Genomic DNA, 22,900 nt, shown 5'->3' with positions numbered 1-22,900 from the left:
AACTACCAAACTGAATTGGAGCACATCAATATAATTTCTGAATAATAAAAAAGGTTGCTTACTAATATTCTGATGAAAAAATCATAAATTAACACTGAGTATACACAAAAGTACGTAAATCTAAACCACGTGAATCAATAGAAATAACACACCAAACAACAACAATGCTTTAAAAACAGTAAAAAATCAGAAATTTCCAAAAGCAATGTTAGTTGAAGTGGCCTGCGCCATGTTTGATGAACGCTTCACTGATAACAAACAAAGAAAAAATCTAATGAAAATAAAGGAGGGAGGTTGAGCAGTGGAGACGCAGAAGAGACCAAATTGCACGACTTATTCACACATTGATTGATTGATTGATTGACTTGCATACACACAAAGGTATTGCATGAAAATGAATGAAAAAGCAAAAAACACAGACATAAAGTATAACATACGAAGAGCAAACAAAGAAAGAAGCGTAGGTTATACACGACTGCACACTAATACAGAGAAACACACATACAAACAAATGCATACAAAAATCAGTGACTATGAAGATGAGCGCTTGCAACAAAGCATACCTATAGGCGGAAGTCTGAATGCATAGATTGCCTACATGAATGCCGGAGCTGGTAATAAATGGAAAATATTGTCGCCAAAGACAATAGCGAGCAATAAAGAGTGGAAGCACATGATATGAGAAGAAATTCTTTGTCATTTGAGACAATGTCTTTGACAAAATGACGAAAGGTGAATGTGAGAATGCAAGCAAAGTGCATAAATGCTGACAAAGAAATGAAAGAATGGTTGTGGGTGTGTGTGTGCGCCATTGAAATTGATGATAAAGTTAGGCGATGGTAAATATAAAAAAAAAACAAAAACTTGATGAATTTATGCAGCAAACTACTCAATTGACTCACAAGCAAATTCTGCCTGCAATAAAGTCAACTTTCTACTTCCTTTTCCTGTGTGTGCACAGTGCGCCCACAAATAAGTGTCAACTTGTGGCCGTGTGTGTTTGCGAAAAAGTTTCAATTTATATGCATGCCAGTTTTTATAGCCAAAAAGAACTGTTATGCAAAATCTGTTGCAAGTCACTTTAGTTTTTGTGTGGCAATTTTGATATGCTGATGGCTTGATAATGCGTCCATAAAGCTGTCAGAGTTCAATGTTGACAAAATTGTTGATCAACAAAAACCCATTTTGCACATAGCAACATGATTTAATAGATATTCTGCATATACACACACATGCATACACCTACAATGTGCAGTAGGAAGCACGCAGAAAGTTTCCATGCATTTCAATTTATGAGTGTGTAAAGCTTGCCCGTAGTATATTATGTGTTTGCGCAGGTTTTGGTAACGGAAGCCAGTTTTGTCGAGTGCTCAAAGCATACAAATTACATGAAAAATAGGACAGAATGTTACAACAATCAGAAAATAGTACTTTAGTAATTCGGTTGGTCATAAAAAGTTAGTTTTGCATTTACATAAATCTACTTTTAGGCGCTCAAACATTTTAAACTCCAAATATGGCAATGAAAGGCAAACATTTTTATTACATTTTTGATATTTTTTTTTATAAATTTGAAAGAATATATTATACCTTTAAACAAGAAAAAACGTTAACTTCGGCTGTACCGAAGCTAATATACCCTTCATAGGTGCATTTCTTTTAGTAACTACATATGTGTTTAAGCAAATCTAAAGACGTAAGAAAAACTAAGTGAAAAAAAAGAAAACATTTTACTAATTCTTTTTAGACGGGTTGTTTGCTAGAAACATTAAGGTTATATAGTTAACCGATCTGAACAATTTCTTCGGAGATTATATTATTACCTTAAGCAGTAATCCATGTCAAATTTCGTGAAGATACCACGTCAAATACGAAAATTTTCATTACAAGCCCTTGATTCCGATCGTTCGGTTTGTATGGCAGCTATATGCTATAGTGAACTGATCTGAACAATTTTTTCGGAGATTAAATTATTTCTAGGAGCAATAACTCACATCAAATTTCGTGAAGATATGTAGTAAAATGCGGAAGTTTTCCATACAAGCCCTTAATTTCGATCGTTCAGTTTGTATGGCAGCTATATGATATAGTGGTCCGATATCGGCAGTTCCGACAAATGAGCAGCTTACATCTGCAAAATTCCAAAACGATATCTTAAAAACTGAAGGACTAGTTCGTATATATACAGACAGACGCACGGACGGACAGACAGACAGACGGACATGGCTAAATCGACTCAGTTCAACATACTGATCATCTATATATATACTTTATAGGGCCTCCGACGCTTCCTTCTGGGTGTTACAAACTTCGTGACAAACTTAATATACCCTGTTCAGGGTATAAAAATAACCATAATATTATAAAAAAATAATAAAAAAAAAATTTAAACAAAAACTTTATGATAAAAAAATTATATAAAAATATTTATCAAAATATTTTTGATATTTTTAATCAAAAAATATTATTAAATAAAAATATTAATACATATTTTTTGAATTTTTTTTTAATTACTAATAAATAATTTTTATTAAAAATTCAATGAATTTCTTTCAATGGGTATTAATTAGTCCATGAAAAATTTTACGCTTCGCATGCTTCAAAACTGAATTGATTTCATAAAAAAGTCATCACCACTCTTTGGTCCCGGAGAACAGAAATGACAAAGCGACAACTATACTGAAAGCTGTGAGATTAAAGCCTTTCGCTCAGCTTACTCAATCAAGTGTGCTATTGTTGAGCATAAGAGTAGGCAATTGTAAAGGACTGTTGGTTTTGGAAAACTGAAGCCTTGTAAGAAATACTGAAGGATATGTCAAAAGAAATTTGTTTGAGTTAATAACACAAAATATTAGAGAAATTGTCAGTGAGTAGGAGATATCAAAATAACAGTTAAAGAAACAGATAAAGTTGAAGTCAAAACTACTCTGATAACAAAAAAATACGAGATTAAAAAATAATATTTAAATGTTGTTGTTGTTGTTGTTGTTGTAATTGTATTACAGAACCTCAATTAAAATAAACCTAAAATCTTCTAAAATATGCAACTCATAAATATTCAAATCAACATATTATTTTTCCTACAGGGTTACAAAGAGATTAATTACACTACAAACTACAAACTTATGCGCTTACTTTAAAGCCTAGAATAGTTCACACATTCTCCGAACAAACAAGAATAGGTGTGCAGTTAAGCAGATTTATGCGTGCCCATTCGCGAACTCAACAAATAATGACAACATTACAACGAAACAGGAGCAAAAGTGTTAAGTATTCAATCAACTGAAAAATGTTAAGCCACTTCAAAGTGTTTGTGGTGCGCATTCAATGAATAAATGACAGAATGAAACCAATATATGTAAGTATGAGTGTCTAAGAGACCATTATAGCGATTATGAATGCATTCGCCATTCATGCAATGGTCGCATTCACGTGAAGAGACATTTGATTTGTGCACTTGAGTAGACAAGCTGCAGCTTGCAGCTTGTAGACACAAGAGTGGACCTATTGCACTAAACCGACTACTATTTTGCATTAAACTAAGGCGCACTTAACCCACTGGCAGGCTCACGAATGCGCACTGATTTATATAATAGTTCGTCAACTCGGAGATACTTTTTATTGTTGCTTTTTTATACTAAGAAATAGTAGCTGTTCATTAACTGCCATTCTTTGAGGCGTCGGCGAATCTACTGAGCATGCTTGTTGGTATTACATGTGTAGTCTCGTATTTTGATGCCTTCGTAATACCTTCAGTGGTTTATTGCACCCAATTGCAGAGACTACATGTATTCACGGGAAGGCGTAAGATGCTTAAGAAAATGGAAAAAACGTTGACTGTGATAAATGATAAGTAGCCATATTTGCGGTGCATCCGTTGTTGTGCTGTATTCGTTCATTCATAAGAAGTTATGTAGGAATACCCAGTAGGAAAAATTGTACACTCTTTGGCAAAAACAAAAAAGGATAAGGAGAAAATGCAATAAGATAATAATAAGAATATGAAGATGTTAGGAAAATAAATGATGGGAAAAAATAAAAAAAAAAATATATTTGAAAACTTAAATGTATTTAAATATGTATTTTAATGGAAATGTCTAAAAATGTTGAATTTAAAAATAATAACAATAAGAAAGATTTGAATTTAAAAAAAATTTCAAAAAAAAATTTTCGAAAAATATTTCGAAATTAATTTTGAAAAAGGTTTTGTTTATAAATATTTTAAAATTAATAAAATAAATTAAACATTATTTTGTTAATTTAATTTAATTAAAAAAATAAATTAAAATAAAAAAAATTTCAAAAATAAATTTTCGAAAAATATTTCGAAATAAATTTTGAAAAAAAGGTTTTGTTTATAAATATTTTAAAATAAATTAAACATTATTTTTTAATTAAATTAAATTAAATATATTTTTTTTAATAAATTAAACATTATTTTTTAATTAAATTAAATTAAAATAAAAATAAATTTGCGAAAAATATTTCGAAATAAATTTTGAAAAAAAGGTTTTCTTTTTAAATATTTTAAAATTAATAAAATAAATTAAACATTAATTTTTAATTAAATTAAATTAAATATTTTTTTTTAATTTTTATTTTTAAATTAAATTAAATTAAAAAATAATGCTTAGTTTATTTTATTAATTTTGAAATATTTATTAACAAAACCTTTTTTCAAAATTTATTTCGAAATAATTTTCGAAAATTTATTTTTGAAATTTTTTAATTTAATTAAAAAATAATGTTTAATTTATTTTATTAATTTTAAAAATTTACAATTTTATATTTTAAATGTTAATTTAATGAAATATTATTTTTTTAATTTAAAACATTTTACAATTTTATATTTTAATTGTTTTCAAAAATTTTCAGCATTTGTAATGAATATTTTATAAAAATTAATTTCGTAACCTACCTCAACGCCCTACTGGGTATATTTACTTATCAACTCTACCAAATGTCTCATTCAGCCATTTCAGGCTAAGCAGCTTTGCAACATGCGTATTTTCGCTACTTACATTTGCTGTCATTATTACCGTGACTATTTCTAGGTACTCATAAGTACACACATACTCACATACATACATACATAAATATGTAGCCACACATGTGTAAACACACAAAATGTCTTCATGTCCTTTCGCCGCCTTACATTCTTCACCTTCTTTTCTTCTTGTTGCTTTGTTGCTCATTTGACGCCACATAGCTTCCTACATGCTCTGGCGCAGCTTCACTGTTTCTGTTATGCTAGAGCTTATAGCGAGGCTTTGTTATTCTCCGCAGCACTTTCATGCTTTTTTTCGTGCGAACTTCTTCTACTTCTTTTTCTTCGCTTCATATGTATTGCACTTAATGTGTTCATGTTCATCAACATCATTACGAGTACATTTCATATTTGAGTTCGCTACTTGACTGCATACAAGTGGGAGTGTGTGTGGAAAAGGTGTGACTGAGTGTGTGGATGTGTTTCAAATATGCTCAGATGCTGCCTCCACAATTTTTACATATACATTCTTATTTCTGTGTGTGCGTGTTAGCATTTCATCCTTTCGCACCTCATGCATCCACTTATTCCAATTCTTACACTACTGCGCACTACTTAATGACAACTTTGCACTTACTTTTATTTATATATTCTTTTCTCCAACATTTCTACTACATATTTCTCTATTCTCAGCTTTTCAGTTTCCATATGCACATGAGTTCGTGTATGTGTAGAGTTCTTCAAGTGTTGACGCCGTCTTAAGCATGAGCACAATTTAGTACAATGCCTGCTTAATTGTATGTGTGTTGTGTGCGTGAAGAAGCAATTGTTGTAGTAGTTGTTGTTGTCATTCTTCAAATGCCAGTAAAGCCTCTAAGTCTAACTGCGGCGGCGGCATATTGTTGTTAATAACTAAGCAGTGCTTTTACTGCTCGGAAGGATTTGAAGGATATTCGCATGTAATTGTGCGTCATTCTTTTATTGAACGGTGAGTAGTAAGCAATGAGACTTGATTTATTTGCCATTTCTTGTGCTAACTGCTAATGCAGCATATTGTATATATTGCAAGAGCTCAGAGAAAAACTTAAAAAGTTGGTGGTTTAAGAACAGTTATTATATATAATAATATAATGTTATATTTCAGTTTTATTACATTTTTTTCTATTGTATTCGAATTTCGCTCCATTATATTAGTTGAAAAAAATAGTTAATTGCTCACCATATATGGTAGAAACTAATTACATTTCCCTGATTGCACCAGAATTATAAGAAACCATTATAGTGTTAGTAGACTACTTCAGCTACGAATTCGGAGAACAAACAATGGCACAGACCAAAGCCTGAAAAGTACTTAACGCAATAAAGACAACTTAACAACCAATCACCCAAGACCTAAATGAAAGCTTACGCACTTTCCAAAAGCATTTGAGTGAAGCAATCACTATTTGTCAGAAACATAAAAACGCAAATGCGGACTTGTCAGGGTGGGAACTCTATGAAGCTTTATCTACGTGTATGTATATTCACAGTGTGATATTTGCAGCAGACAGACTATTTGCTGGCAAAAAGATTTTCCAGTCCATTTGCTGAAATGGCAGAAATTACAATTTGCACTCACAACCACAAAATAATTTGCACTTGATGTTGAAGACAAGGTCAGTGAGAAGAGAGTAAATTTCGACAGACAGATAATATGTACAGTAATTGCGTCAAAGCGTGTGTGGATGTAAAAGCTATAAAAAGCTTAAGTACAACGGAATATTTATGGACGAAAGACTGGAAAGGAAGTCTAAAACGATGCGAATCGACTGCGTATCGACTTTTTTATTGTTATATTAACACTTTACGTTATAAAGTCGGTTGAGAATTACAGAAATTTTCAATAAAACATTGAAAAAAGAGCGAGAAAGAGATATGAATATTTATCATAGTGAAGCAAAGAAAAAGAAAAGAGTAAGGCGAAGGAGATGGAGATAGAGAAAGATAGAGACATAAAAAGTGGTATTTATAGAGAAAACTAGGAAGGGTGAGTACGAGATGGTGAAATCATTAGATCATGTTAGCGGTTAGACGTTTGTGTCATCAGTTCAGGGCAGTCAAGAACTGATGACACTGAACGATTGAACAAAAGAATAATTATAGATTAGTTGAGAAGAAAAAAACGAAAAAGAGTAGGCGTATAAAGCATATTTTACACTTTAAGACGCGGAGAGCTCACTTAATTCTTACGCAGTTTAGATGAGATAGGCTTTCTATCTGGTATATAGTAAAAAATATATTTCGATATCTCGAAAAAACACGCATTCATTTCAGTATGATATATTCATGTATGAAATAACATTATCTCTTTCTCGCTTTATTCGCTACATTCTCGACTATGCTGAGTGTACAAAACATGTTCTCTCTTACTGCCCTTACTGCTTCTTAGTCCTGGCAGTAAAGCGACTACACTTAATTGATTTCCACTGGGAAGTTGTCGTCTCGCCTATTGTTCTTTTAAATTGGCTTGCATTTAAAAGCCTTTCAGACGAGAGTATCCTGTCAAGCTCTTTGCTATCACACAGGCATACAAAATATGAGTGAATACAGACTTCAATGAAATGAAGACAATATGTGAAAGTTGCATGGAGAATAAGATAAGAGGAGGAATGAAAGAATATGCTTAAAGTGTTAAAGCGCTCAATGACATTATATGCTACAAATATATGTTGAAAATTCAAAAATAAATGTATTCTACAAGCACAATGCATTAATTATAGCAAAAAGGTGTCAAAGTTGAAGGCCATAGCCAAGCCAAGCCCATGCACTCTCTACTATGAATGCAAGCCAATTGTCGTGAGGCCAAATTTTGTGCCAGCACAGCGTTTTTGAACACATTTTCAAGCCTAGAAACCCTTAAAAGACACACACACAAGCTGTATATATATATATACCTATATATATACTATATATATAATCATATATGTGAGCCAGCAGCTGCACTTAACACATTTGTGGCAACAGCCTGTGGCCATGCAAATCTTTGGCAACAAAAATGCAAGAACACATAAAAAAAAATTAATCGAAATTCTCTCACAAGGACATGCTGGTAAAGTGACTTGACTTATCCTGCTGCTTTGTGCGCATTTACTGCTGTTGTGCGCCTATTTGTAGGCCAAGTATGCTATTTTTACTAATCACACCAGCATTGAACACATGTGTTTGTAGCAGTGACATTTTGCGCTTTTTCGACAAATTTATGGCTATGGCTTTTACAATTCATCTGATAATTGATGAATGTTTTTGGCATTGCCCTAAAAAATATGCACTCACTTGATGAACATGCCAAGTGTTTGGCTTAAAAGATTTTGGTTTGAATTGGCTTCGGTTTGAGGTCACATGACACACATGTGTTCGTAGACTGTGATACTAGATAAGGGTTTATGTGGGTGCTGGTACGAAATTTGGAAGATGAATTAAGAGCAAATAATCTATATTCGACGAAATAAATTTCTAGAATCTCAAAGAATAATTTTTAATATTTATTCGGGGCTTTTGGAATAGATTGCCGAAGAATTAGTGGCAGTTTAAAATTTTTAGTTTAGAAGTTTGAGAACATTTTTTGTTAAAAATGAAAATCTTAAATTTAATTTAGTTCAAAAATTTCGGAATAATTCTTAATTAGTTTTCCGAATTTCGGAGTATTTAAATTATTTTAGTTACTCCGAAATTCCGGTACAATAAATTTATGATGTGGCTGCATTCACAAAACGTTTTGTGTTTATTTATAGGTACTCCGAAATTTCGGAGTAATTAATTAATGGCGATTGAATTTAGAAAACGTTGTGTAAATGTCTAAAGTAACTCCGAAATTCCATAACCATGCAAAGATTCGGTTCGCGCATTTTTTTATGATACTCCGCAATTTCGGAATAATTTTCGGAGTAACGCCGAAATTTCGAAGTTATATATTTACAGCGGTCATATTCAGAAAATGTTTTGTACATGTCTAAAGTAACTCCGAAATTCCATAACCATGCAAAGAATTGGTTCGCGCATATTTTATGCCACTCCGAAATTTCGGACTATTTTTCGGAGTAATGATTTCGTTACCCAAAATTTGTATATGTGTTTAAAAATACTAAATTCTTCATTTAGGTTCATTTAATGGCAAGCATTTTTGAATAAATGTTTTTAGTACCTTTAAAATAGATAGATGTAATAAAATTCTTCATATGTACAAGTTTTCCATTCTTTCTCACAACATTTTTTTTTTTAGATTTTATACGATGGCTTTGGAACCTTGGAACCTATACTATCACATAATAATGTATACACATACATACACAATGTATGTATGTCTGTTATTTATCTCTTCAGTTCCACCACCGCATTACAATTGATATCCTTAAGGAATAATTTAAAGTGAACAGCACGTAGCGCCAATCGTAACGCAGCTGAGCAGCAGTGAATTTTATTTTCGATTTTTCAAATTTTCTCTTTTTTCAATTTTCGTTATATTTATTTTCCTTTTCGGTATTACACCATTGATATAGTTGAAAATCGCCAGTTGATTTATTATTGCCAGCGAGTGTAGTAGCAATCAATGCAGTGAAGCTGCTCAAATCTTCACAATCCGATGTTGAAAGCATCACACACACAAGTGATTGCCTCTATATGTACGTGCTCTGCTCTCCCATTTGATGCTTGCCACTGCATGACCATGAATGGCGAGCGTGTAAAAGCAATTCAACGGCAAGCAGCAGATACTATTTATCATGCTGTACATGTTGTGTTTTTGTCTCTGGCTCGTTCCCCTTAGCTGGCGTTACTTGCTTGCACTTAAGCTTACGAATGCGCGTAAATCGCTGAACGCGATGGATGGTCCTGGTCATGCGATGATCCGGGGATTTATTGGTGCGCGTAGCCAATATAAGGATGTGATGTGCGGATATTTGTTGAAGAATGGACTGGTGGTTTTAAGAATTACAATTTTATTGACAGTTGTTGAGAGTGGCGAGAGCAGTGTAATCAATCCAACTGGTGGCAATAATGCGCACTATTTTTCACAGTTTTCTAAGTCAAGAATGGAAATTAAACATAGGAGCGCTGAATTATAAAGAAAGCCATATTGTAAGGACCTGGAATACCTCTCGTTAAGCGAGAGAATATAGGAAAGTAAAAGAAGAAAGACAAAATGAACCGCAAGCGAATGTACTTGAAAGTGACACGAAGAAGTGAAAAGCGGATAAAGTAGGACAACAGAGGAGGCAAGGTTTGACGAGAAAGGTGTAGCACTTCAGGGGTTATGAAAAGGAGATTGGGGAACAGAAAATTGCTTGGGGAGTTCACGTTCTCAAGCATACAGACACAACAAACTCTCAAACACATGCGTCCGCGCCACTAAAAGAAGGACGCAGTAAGGAAAGCGTTCAACCACAACTGCAAAAGCAAACAAATTCTCGAAAGTGAAGAAAATCGATCAAGAACAAGAGAAAACACTGTGACAGCAGGCTGCTGAGACGCTACGCGGTGTTGGGTTACTAGCGATGTCAAGCAAACAAACCAACAAGCAGCCGAGTAAATCAAGCAGACCGTACGAAGAAAAGAAAAGAAAAACAAAAGAAGATGACGAAGACATGCAAAGATGGCGTCACTGCAAAGGAAATTGGAGCACGACGTCTAACATCCGGTGCGGACGGACAGCCGAGTGTGTAAATTTACATAGTAATGCATGCCAGCAGCACTGACACACGGAGACAGCGGCACAGTCAAGCAAATTAACCACACAGACGCGCAAATGCGAGCAACACGCAGAGAAGCGTAGAAGCTTACAAATTGAACGAGCCAGCACTTAAGCGCTCAAGTGAACAGTGCGACACGGCAGAGTGAGCGAGTGGGCGGTGGGGAGGTGTCACTAGAGACAACTGCGGTCGGAACTTCGAGGACACAAACACCACAGCGAACAGCCACCAACACTTTCATCGCCGCGACCGAACGGAAGGATGACTAATAGAACAAAGTGAGATGACAAGCGCCATTGACGGCGGTGTCAGCGTTTGGTGCTGCAAGACACAATTGCGCCGGCAGTCAGCAGCGAATTAGCATATGATGGCACATATGAGTGGACGTCGTCAACGTTGTTAGTGTTAGACAGATGACGTTGGTAAATGCATTTGTGTGTTTATACGTGAATGTGTGTGTTAGTAATGTTGGCCAAGCGGCGGAAGTGAAGGCTATATACTGACAGCGGAGATTTTATAGTGATGATGCAAATTTGATATACTTCTCGGTTGGTGGTAATGTGTTGAAAAAGAATATTTGCATGTCAAATATGAGATTTCAGTGTTTATTTTATACACTGAGAAAAAAATTAAAAAAATTTTAAATTTATAAAACATAAAAAATGTTATAAAAAAATTCTGAAAATATTTTCAAATTTAATTCTTAAAAAAATTACAGAACCAACAACCAAATAATTTTCGAATATAAATAATTTAAATTAAAAATATAAATATAATATAATAAATTAATATATAATATCATAAATTACAAATAGTTTATCTACAATTAATAAAAGAAAATATTTTCAAAGGTGGTTATAAATTTTTAACAAAATATTTGTTTTTATAAAATTGTAAATATCATGGGAGAAGTTTAAAAAAAAAAATCAAATTTAAATTACGTAAAAATGATATGTTTTTAAATTTCAAAAAACTAAAAATATATGTACATATATTAAAAAAAAAATATAAAAAAATATGCTCAAAATTTATGTTTATTCAACAAACTGTGATTTTCTAAATATTTATTGGCATTAATTTTTTTACTGTATTCGATAAAAAAAAATCTAAAATTTTGTTTCTTGAATATTTACTAACTGTGATATTGACACCCTCAAAAATATTTAATAGATTATTAAAAAAATGACAACACTATTTTTCATACTGTATTAGTATTTTCAAATCATTTTTAAAAGCTTACCTTATTTTAAAGTTGAATAGATTGAATCTTCACCTCATAAAAGTGGCTGAAAGAAGAGAGAAAAGAAAAAAATATATTTTTGATTCTTTTAGTTCCATTATTACAATAATTATATATTATAAAAAATTATAACATTTTTTATAAATAAATCATAAAATAATAATAAAAAATAATAATAAAATATTTAAAACATATTTATACTAAAAAAATAAAAATAATAATAATTTAACAAAAAAACAATATTTTAATATTTTTAATTTATGTAAATTTGCAGTTTTTTCTTTTTAATTTAACTTTAAAAATTAAAAAAAAAATTAATTGAATTTAAAAAATATAATTTAAATTTAGTTTTGTATAAATTTACATTTTTTCCTTTTTTATTTAATTAAAAAAATATTTTATTTTTTATATTTTTATAATTTTATTTTAAATATATATAAAATACATAAATCCGAGTGTACCACATTACCACAAATACAACGAAAACAACAACAAAAGCCCTGCATCTGCTTTCACTGCTCGGTAGCAGCACTCGGCGCACAGGGACTAGCCGTAAAAGTAGCTGCCTTGGCCCACAAAACCAAAGCACAAATTGAATTGAGTGGTGAAAAATGCGCCAGTAGCAGCAGCAGACAACAACAACAAAGAACGAGAAAAAAGCACAAAATAAAAATAAAAAGTGAAATAAAAGCAAAATAATTCAGTGAAATGCTTTGCTGCTGGGCGCAGCATGCGTCACATAGGCACACGCACACCATACGAGCGCATAACATATGACGCTTGAGCAGCAGAAGCAGCATCGGCAGCGACCACTATGACAGTTCGACAGCGCGACAAGCGGCAGCCACATATTGCCGATGGCAATGGTGCTGGCAATAAATGTCACTTAGTGCAACAACAACAACAACAACAACAACAACAGTAAAAACAGGCATGGTGCCAGCAGCAAAAACCATTGCAGAACCACAAGCCGGTAAACAATAACCAAAATCAAACGTACAGGCATGAGTGCAAAAGGGAGAGAGATGTACAGCTGCAGAGCAACATTTGACAGCCTTTTTAATTTGCTTAAAAATAACCATCAAAGATGACCAGTGTACACCGACTGAAATCCGTGGCATGCAAGCTTGCTTAGCACATGTACTAGGCGACGGTGGCTTCTACACGTAGCATATTAAATGCGATCCACAGGCAAGAAAGCAACCAAGAAATCGTCACAGTTTGTTGCAAGCATGTGGCGGCCCATCTGCCTCTAAGTACGTGCAACAAAGTGCTCTAAACTATTTTAGTCTCGCTATTGTCTTGATCCCGCCAGTGGTGGTGAGAACTGCAGAGTGCCGAGGGGAGAGAGTGCGCGCCCACACCCAAGCACTTAGTTATTTAGCCGACACGCTTTAGCGCCGAAAAAGTTTACGTTGTTATTGCCTGTTAGTGTACGTGAGTGACAATGTGTGGGCTGTGTTTGTTTTCGTTTGAGGGCTCTCTAACATGTTTTTTTCTTTTTTTCGAATTATGACCGCATGCTTTCCGACAAAGTATTTCACAGAAAAAACATGAGAAAATTGCGGACAAGCTGTTGTTCGCATTACACGTGCTGCAGCCTGCAGCCTGGGGAACGTAAATAAAGCGGTTGCAGTCGAAAGATTGTGGGTCTGAAGCAGCTGCGTTGAGGCCTCATTGAGTATTAGTAAAAGTAAGGCAACATCTCGGCGGATAGAAGTTACAAAGTCCCATTTCTGTCGGAGGTGTGGATAAAACGGTCATCTAAGGTTGGTATCCAGTAACTTAACTTCGGAAACCTCACTATCGATTAGTAAAAGACTACAGTACTAAAACATTGATAGTGCAATAAGATAGGTTCAGACTAGTAGGTTCTCTAGTGAGTTCTAGTTTAGTCAAAAACGATGGTTTTATGATTGATAGTTTCAACACCGAGACTGTTTTCCTGACCGAATAAGGCTCCTTGCATACTTAACAACTCGGTTAGAATCATATATGATGTCAAGAATCTTATTTCTGGGAGATGTGGATTCAAAACACTACCGTTTTTGACTATGAAGAGTAATGTTGAAAAAATATTAAGAAAGAAAGTGTGTAGAGAAAAAGTGTAAGAAGTACTTCTGATTGTGGCAGTTGATCTACAAGCTCCAAGTTCGGAGCTATAAGGAGGCTTGATAACATAATACATCTAAGAAATTTAAGGTAAAAGGCTAGTCCTGAACTAAGAAATGAATATACAGATCGACACTGTGGATGTATAGAAAGAAGAAATGTTCGAAAAAATAGCAACCAATAACAAAAGAGACGATTGTGAAGTAAACACAACATAAGAACCTAACAGGCAGCAACAATCTGCTACCATTAGCGATAGCCAATGAGGAAAACATAAAAAACAGAAAAAAAGAAACTAAAAAATAAACAAAACAAACACGAACGAAAAACAACAGTGCGACCAACCGGCGCAAATGGTCAACGGATGGTGCCGAAATACCAAACCATCGACGGGTCCAACACTTCTTAGCCAAGAAGAGCCAACGTCAGCCGTATTGGCGCAACGCCACGACCGTTCTTCTTGCCGACTTAACCATGAAATTTGGATCGATGCCAATATTTTGGTTTTTGTACGCGTCTGCAGAAGATGAAACAGCGCAAAAATGCTCGTAAATAGGAAAATTTGGGGAAAATTTAAATGCTTTCCGCCCCGATGGTCGGTTTTATGCTTTTCGAGATTTTGCTTTTAATTATTTGTTTTTTTTTTCGCTTTGCTTTGACTTTAATTAGATCTTGTTTGTAACAGTAGTAGAAATTTTGGTGCTGCTGAGGAACACAGTGTTTAGGTTGAAACAAAGAGAGAAGGAAGGCGGAGAGCTTGAAAAGAGTATAGATAAATTAGGGTAAATTGGGAAAATGAAGATTTTGGTTTTTAATATTGATGAAAAAATATTAAAATAAAATTTAAAAATTGAAAATGAAGAAGGAATAGAAATGAAAATAACAAAAGTAAATATATAAAAAAGTAAAAAAAAAAATAAATAAAAATTTATATAATAAAATATTTACAAAAAATTAATAAAATATCTTTATAAATCATAAAATAATTTATAATTTTCCAAAATAAGTGTTAAATTGTATAAAATTAACAAATCAGCAAAAATAGTTTTTTTTGTAAAAAAAAATAAACAAAATAAAATAAATAAAATAAAAATTAAATAAAAGAAAATAAAATTCTCAAAATAAAATTTTTTAAATAAAATAAATAAATAACAATTTATAAAATAAAATATATGTAAAAAAAAGTAATAGAATAATTTATAATTTCCCCATATAAGTGTTAAATTGTTAAAATTAACAAATCAGCAAAAATATTTTTTTTGTAAAAAAAATAAAAATTAAATAAAAAAATTAAAATTCTCAAAATAAATTTCTTTTATTATTATTTTTTTAAATATTTCATTTTGGAACATTAAAAAAAAATCAAATATATTTTTTTCATTACTGTCCGTTTTTGCTACCACCGTTGGTATACATCACTTTAGACACAGCTGCCAAATCAATGGTCAAGCACAGCCGGTAAAATGCAGATCTTCTAGCTTTTCCTTAATTTGTTTACACACACGCTGCTTTGAAGATGATTCACATATATAACTCTGTGTATGTACATATGTGTGTGGATATTGTAAATATTGTTGAATTGCTGTTGAAAAGTAAAGCAGCATGCGGGCGGGTAGTAGACACAAATCTGCCGCTTTCGAGGTCAATAAGTATGGCGAAAATTGTTTAAACAAATATACAGGGGGCCGAATTTATAAAGCTACAGGTACATACAGCAAGGCATACATACACACACACACACACAAACACTTGTATACAAGAACGCGTGTCTTTTCAGGCTTTCAAGCATTCAAGCAGTTGCAGGCCATCAAGGCGAGGTGTGTCAGTGTTGACCTTAAATGCAATGTGAAATATATGTACGTATATATATACTTATAAATATATATGTTTATTTATGCAAGTACGTATGTATGTATGTATTGAAAAGATAAACGCTCAACAGGGTTATGCAGCGCTAAAGATTGACAGTATTGAAAGATATGTTACAAAGTTACAAAGATAGCGAATCTGTATTGATACGAAAATAAACAATTAAATAGTACGTCTATATGTATATATATTTATATATGAAAGTAAATAACACTATTTATATGAATATTAAAAACTTTCGCTTTAATTATTTCTGGGTTCTCGAACTGCACTGAGAATTGTCAAAATATAGGTTATACATTATATAAATTATTTATTATTGTTGTTGTTATCTTAAGACATTATTGTCAATCCCTGAATTGATTGACTCACCATCTTCTTGCTGATATATACCTCTCTGGTGACACCTATTTTCTGATATGTGACTCTGATCTCTCCTGATCTAACCTCAAACAATAGCTGTCGAAGAACTTAAAAAAAGATTTATGGGTTCCCAAGATATGTATAATCGAATATTTGGTCTCGGTGCGGTCTTCACTCACATGTTTTTAAGAATATTATAATTCAGGACGCCCTTCAAGTCTACATGTAAGATAAAAACGGAAACCGTGACCCATTGGATACCAAACTTTTTCCTTTAGAAATAGATTCTGACTTCCAGGACTATGAAATGTGTAGTAAAGATAGTTATACATATATCGTGAGAACCAGCTATAACCATAGAAGAGTCATAGAACTTCAGGCTAATTGAATGATAGTCTCAAAATTTGTTGGTAATTATGTTGGTATATTTGAGGGCTCTGGAGAATGAGATTTCAAACTCTAAATTCCTCTTTATAGTCAAGTTTTCGTCAGTCCGAAACAAGTTAATGCATACCACCTTCTGTCATTGAGGCTTTCGTGTTCATCAATCACTCAGGGTACATCAAGAAGCATCGAGGGTTTAGGTCCCAAATTATAGGTGCTCTTTTTTTGAAAATGTAAGGTGGCAAGGAAGTAAACTACTGACGGCTGATATGAATGAATATTCTAGACTTCTATCTAGGAATCAGGGAAGAGAAAGAGCGAAGAGAAACACACTTATTTCAGACAATCAGAGGCCTAACTCTTCGATTCCAACTATTGGATTTCAAGGTAAATATAGAACCCTTGAAGCAACATTCGAACTCTTCTGAGTATATCCGGCCTACTGCGAAGTATATCCTTCTTAAATTGGATGGGAGAGAGTTTAAATACTAACTAATGTTTGAAATATTACTGATGGAAGACCATACCTTTATTAAAATCGTCAGCTCTCTACATTTTTCTAGTGTAGTTACTGGTAACACTGAAGACTTTCTAATTCGAAACTAATGCTTCTAACTAATTTAAAATGAATTCACATATTGTAATTCCTTTCGCAATATCTTAGTCACTTAGATTTATCTTCTTATAGCACATATTATAGCACTTACTACACTTTAAACCTCCCTCAACTCACTTTGCATTCCAATGAAAAACACTTAAAAAGCGAAGGTAACTGCAGAGTATCGAATTTCCAGAGGAAAGCGCCTTTGTTTTGACTGCGTAAGGCGGTGGCATTAAAATAAACAGAATGTCACATATTTTAACGGGGTTTTCTGTTCTTCCACACACATATCTATATGTAGCGACGTCAACTGAATGTGCCAATTGTTATGTGTCAACGCTTTTGTCACCATTGTCTGGCCTCTGGCGGTTGGCGGTGCAGTTCATGCGCCCAGCTGTCCAAGTGTCCAGCTGTCTCGCTCACCGAGGCTGTCCAGCTGCGGTTTTAAGTGTAATTTTCTTGAACGACATTCAGACACACAGACTCACGCACGCAGTACTCATAATTTTAAGAAAGGCGACAATTGTACAAAAAAAGTCAATAATTAAGACGAAATTATTGAACATACGCGGTAATAAATCAAAACTTGGCGGGAACAAGGCAGGCGATAAAAAGAAAGAAAGAAAGAAGAAGATAAAAATAAAGAAAGAAACAACAATAAACAATATCCATGACAAGCGTCAGGAAAACCCGAAGAATTATTACATTCAAATTTGACATTGTCACAACAAAATGAGTTGTGGGTGGGTGATAAGAGGGTAGAGGTGCTGAAGTAGACGGCAATGCGCGTTTTTTGACATACTTTTTTCTTGTTTTTGCTTTGTGATTTTTTAGCCGATGCAAGTGCCGTTGCACAGGATTAAGTGACGCGGTTGGTGGGTGGTTGGCTATTGGGTTGGCCATCTGCGCTACGCGTCTTTGTCCCTACGCGCGTCAGTGTCAACGCCAGCATAAAAAATATTTACATATATGTATGAATGTCACTGTGTGGCTGCAGCATCTTTATTGTTGTCAACGATTCTGATTTGCGTTGATGAAGGTGCTCGTTTGCGCGCCAGCATTGTTGTGGTTGTAATAAATCGCGCATTCGCTTTACTGCGTTATTTATTGTATTTTATTTGTCATTCAGAATTTTATTTTAATTTTGCATTGTTTATGTTTTTAAATTTGTATTTTATTGTTTTATATTTTTTCATTATTTTTTTATTTTAATTTATTTTGAACTTGTTATAATTTGTAAACAAATTTATTTATATAATTAAATATTATAAATTTTTTTTAATTTAAATTTTTATTATTTTTAATTTTTTTTTTATTATTGAATTTGTTTAGTTTTTGGTTAAAAGTTGATTTTTATTTTTATAATATAAACATGATTTACAACTATAATTTCATTATTTAAGTTTGTTTAAAAAAATTTATTAGTTATTATTTTTTTAATAATTAATTATTTATTGAAACAAAATTTTTTGTAAATTTTTTTAATTTTATTATTAATTTTTTTTTAATATTATATTAATTTTATTCGAATTATTTTTTTAATTTTCTTTAAAATTTTTTGCTAACATTTTTTTTATAATGTAAACCGATTTTTTAACTTAATTTCTATTTTTTATTATTTTTAAATAAATTTATTTTTTTTAAGCAAAAGCTTTTTGAATTGGTATTTTTTTTCATTTTATTTTTTAATTTTATATATTTAAATTTTTATGTTAATATTTCTTTTTTAATTTAAATTTTTATTATTTTTAATTTTTTTTATTATTGAATTTCTTTAGTTATTATTTTTTATTTTATTTTTTTTTTAATTAATTTATTTATTTAAACTAAATTTTTTGTATTTTTTTTTTTAATTTTATTATTAATTTTTTTAATATTATATTAATTTTATTCGATTTATTTTTTTAATTTTCTTTACAATTTTTTCCTAACAATTTTTTGTATAATATAAACCGATTTTTTAGCTTTATTTCTATTTTTTATTTTTTTTATAAATTTATTTTTTTAACAAAAGCCTTTTGAATTGGTTTTGTAATTTTTATTTTATTTTTTAACTTTTATAATACATACTGTTTTTAAACTAAAATTATTACAAAGAATTTTTTTATTTTTGTTTAATAAAAAAATATTTTTTTATTATTTTTAATTATATATATTTTTATTATATATACTACTATATTTTTTTTTAAGTTTTATTATGATAAAACTATAATTTTGCTTTCTTAATTTTTTTATTTAATGTAAAAATTAAAAATTTAATTGTTTTATATTTTTTTTTTAATGTTGTCATTATTTTTTTATAATTTTCAAATTATTGCATGTTTTTCCTGCTTTTGAGCACATAAGACACTCTGATTGATGTGACAGTGTAATTAATTTTCGCCACATGTTCTTGAGCGTTGGCAAGGCTGTTTGAGCAATGGCCGGCCGCCTGTGTGCATTACAGGGTTTAAGTGGTTGCTGAGCCTTGTCGGGATGATTGACTTTCTTCGCTCAAAAAGGTGCATCACTTACACACGTGTAAGTATGTATGTAAGAATGCATGCGCGTATTTTCGCGCTATTTTTACGATCATTTCGTATTTGTGTGCGCGCGTTTTACACCTTTTTGTCTGAACTTTCATTATTTTATAATTAAAATGAAGCGCATACGACATTTTTTTGGCAACCTTTTGCGGTCATTGTTTGTTGTCACTCCTTGCACTTTTTAATTGCAATTTTTGCCAACACTTTGTCACATTATTGCTATTTACTTGTTTATAGACTGCTGTTGAGCATCTAGGAAGTGATTGCTTGTCACACGCTATTTTTATATACAAACAAATTCATATATATTTTTTCATGCAGCAATCCATCAATGTGATTATAGTTCATTGTACATTAAATATATATATATATATACATACATATATACATATGTATATAGATTTGTATGCACTTAAGTTTATTCATGCCCTCAGCTCACTTTCATTACTCACATCCTTCTGTAGAATTTCAATTTCACAAATATATTTATACTCTTCATTCATACTCGCTTTTGATGAATTTCGCCCGATTTAAGCGTATTTATGCGACTGAATGGGTTTATTGCCATGCGAGCGCATAATTTATCGCCTGTTCTCAAATGTTTTTTTGTTTCTGTTGTCGTGCAATATTATAGCGAAAGATTTAGTGTTGTCTTAACTAGCAAATTAATTAAAGATTATTTTAAATTCCGTGTGTAGTCATGGCTAGATGTCTTTGTAATGAAATAATCTTTGGTACAAAGACACCCAAGCACAGTTGAGAAGTATAATAAAAAACAGAAATTCCAACAAAAAGATTATGTTTCAGGTTATGTCGAGGAATACTGTACTCTACCACAACATATTTTTGACCCGAAATATTTACTTCTTTAATCCAAGACATATAGAAAGTATTTCTATTGAATCAAGACCACTTAAAAACTTGTTCTGAAGCATACGAGATACAAAAGGTGTTCGAAGCCCAGCTACTGCGATATAGAGTAGTACTATGCGGGTGTCTCATCAAAAATCTATGGATCAATGTCAAAGACCAATCCAGAACAGTCTGTAACTTCCAAGAAAATAACTTTTCTTAAGATTCTTGAACTGAATATCTTGATGTAGGTAGTTAAGAGCGCTAGAGTCAAGAGCAATCTTGAATAATTAATTAGCTCATCGATGTCTTTAAGAATGCTAAGCACTCCCTGTTGGAATAATCATGTTCGAGCTGACGTTCTTCCGACGGCATTGGTTATAAGGGAAACATTATGAATAATATACATACATATATGACGGAGCGACCTGGTTACACTTAGGATTTCTAACTGGAGTCGAATTGCGAGGGAAAGAGACGAATGGCGCTATTTTCGATTCGGCTATAACCAGATAAATGGTTTCTACGCCAATTACATCCATATGAACATATATGACGGAATAAAGCACAATTCGCTATAGTTTTCTTCGATTAAATAGATTTTAGCGCAATAAGAACAACATCCAATGAGAGGGAATATTGAGAGAGTAGTTTTTTGTGACGTCATATTAGCACTATTCTCTCTCTAAAATAGTGATTATATTACGAAAAAATTCAAAAAAAAGTGTGGCCAAAATATAATCTTACTAAATTCGAAAAAAAAAATTGATAATTATTTTATAAAAGTGAAATTAAAAGCACACTCACCCGTTTGTATATAAAATATATATGTAGGTATGTATATAACAATGTTGTCGATCAAACTTTCTCAAAATACACAGTATCCGTTATTTAAATGGTTATATCCACAAAAATTATGTTTGTATGTATATATATATATATATATATATAGTAAATGCAGTTATAATAAAGTAATATTTTCAATATGTACTTGAATGTATATATACATATGTATTTTGTATATATAAAAACGGAATTCCGAAAATATTTGCAATGGAATTGTTAATGCTTGTTGTTTTTGTTTTTTCACCACACACACACACTTTTGGCACTTCGATCAGTTTATTTTGAGTTTATTGAATAAATAAACTATAATTTTATTTTGTTTGGAAAAAAAAAAACAATTCAATTTTTTCCAATATTTTGTATGAATTTTTATAGTTTCATTAAATGTTTTCACTAAAAAATAGTTATAGTTGTTGCTTTAACATATCAAATTTTCATTTAACTTTTTTAGCAATTTGCTGTTATTGCATTTGTTTTTTGTAACACATTTAGTAGTTCTTGCAATTTTGAACTAGTGTTGAGTGCCACACTTTCACAGTTACTTTTTTGTTCATTTAGTTTGCATGAATGTAGACGTTTTCAGCATTTTAATGTTCTTTCATTTACAGTTTTTTTGCATATTTCATTTTAAATATAATTTTTTGTTGTTTTTGTTTCACTTTTGAATACTTTTTCATATCATTTCATTTCATTTTTTTGCTTTAGTTCACTTGACTTCCGCTGCTCTGTGGTTTTTCTTGTGCTTGTTTTAGTTTATAATTGGCTTTAAATCCGTTTTTGATGTTTCATTCTGATGGAAAAAAATATAATCAATAAAATAATTTTAGTTGTGTAAATGCAGCGAAACAAATGCAATTAGTTTTGATTGGCTTTATGAAGGCTGAAACATAAAGATTTTTACGGTTGAAAAAAAAAACACCAGAATTAGTAAAAAATATTAAAAAACGGCAAAAAAAAAAAAATAAATAAAAAAAATATTACGAAAAAAATGAAAAAAAGAAGAAAAAAAACTATTTCACGCTTTTTTCTTGATTAAATTTTTGTTTAATTTTTTGTGGCTTAGAGGTTGTATTTTTTTACAAATTCGGGCATAATTTGATTGTTGCTGTGTAGCTGATAAAATATTTTTTCGTCGGTTTAGGTGATTTTAATTTTTAACAGTGTGTATATTTGTCCTTGGGTATTTGGTAAAAATATATAAACATAAATATTTCAATGTTTGAATTTTCAAAAAAAAAAAAAAAAAAATCTAAAAAAAATTATTTTCTTAATAAAAAATTAAAGAGAATTACATTAGTTAATTGCATTTAGAATATATAGAGCAATTAAATGTGATATTTATATACAAAGAAACTCGAAATATATTTTCAAATTTATTTTTCGAAATTTTAAAAAATA

General features: G+C 31.5%; 1 protein-coding gene across 16 annotated transcripts in view; it reads right to left on the bottom strand.

Moving 5' to 3' along the window:
• Positions 1-22,900, bottom strand: part of LOC105210802 (serine-rich adhesin for platelets) — a 115,397-nt gene that overhangs the window by 61,309 nt on the left and 31,188 nt on the right. For 15 of the 16 annotated variants that reach the window (XM_054226294.1, XM_054226295.1, XM_054226299.1 and 12 more), the window contains exons 2-3: positions 21,464-22,292; positions 11,951-11,996 (exon numbers count right to left, since the gene is read on the bottom strand). The gene's annotated coding sequence lies outside the window, so the exon portion shown is untranslated. The remainder of the gene's footprint in view (positions 1-11,950; positions 11,997-21,463; positions 22,293-22,900) is intronic. The other variant, XM_054226300.1, reaches the window with a different exon arrangement.

The sequence above is a fragment of the Zeugodacus cucurbitae genome, chromosome 3 (genome assembly GCF_028554725.1).
Source record: "Zeugodacus cucurbitae isolate PBARC_wt_2022May chromosome 3, idZeuCucr1.2, whole genome shotgun sequence".
NCBI lineage: Eukaryota > Metazoa > Arthropoda > Insecta > Diptera > Tephritidae > Zeugodacus > Zeugodacus cucurbitae.
Note: the sequence above shows the minus strand (reverse complement) of the source record. Positions and strands in the feature narration are given on the sequence as shown.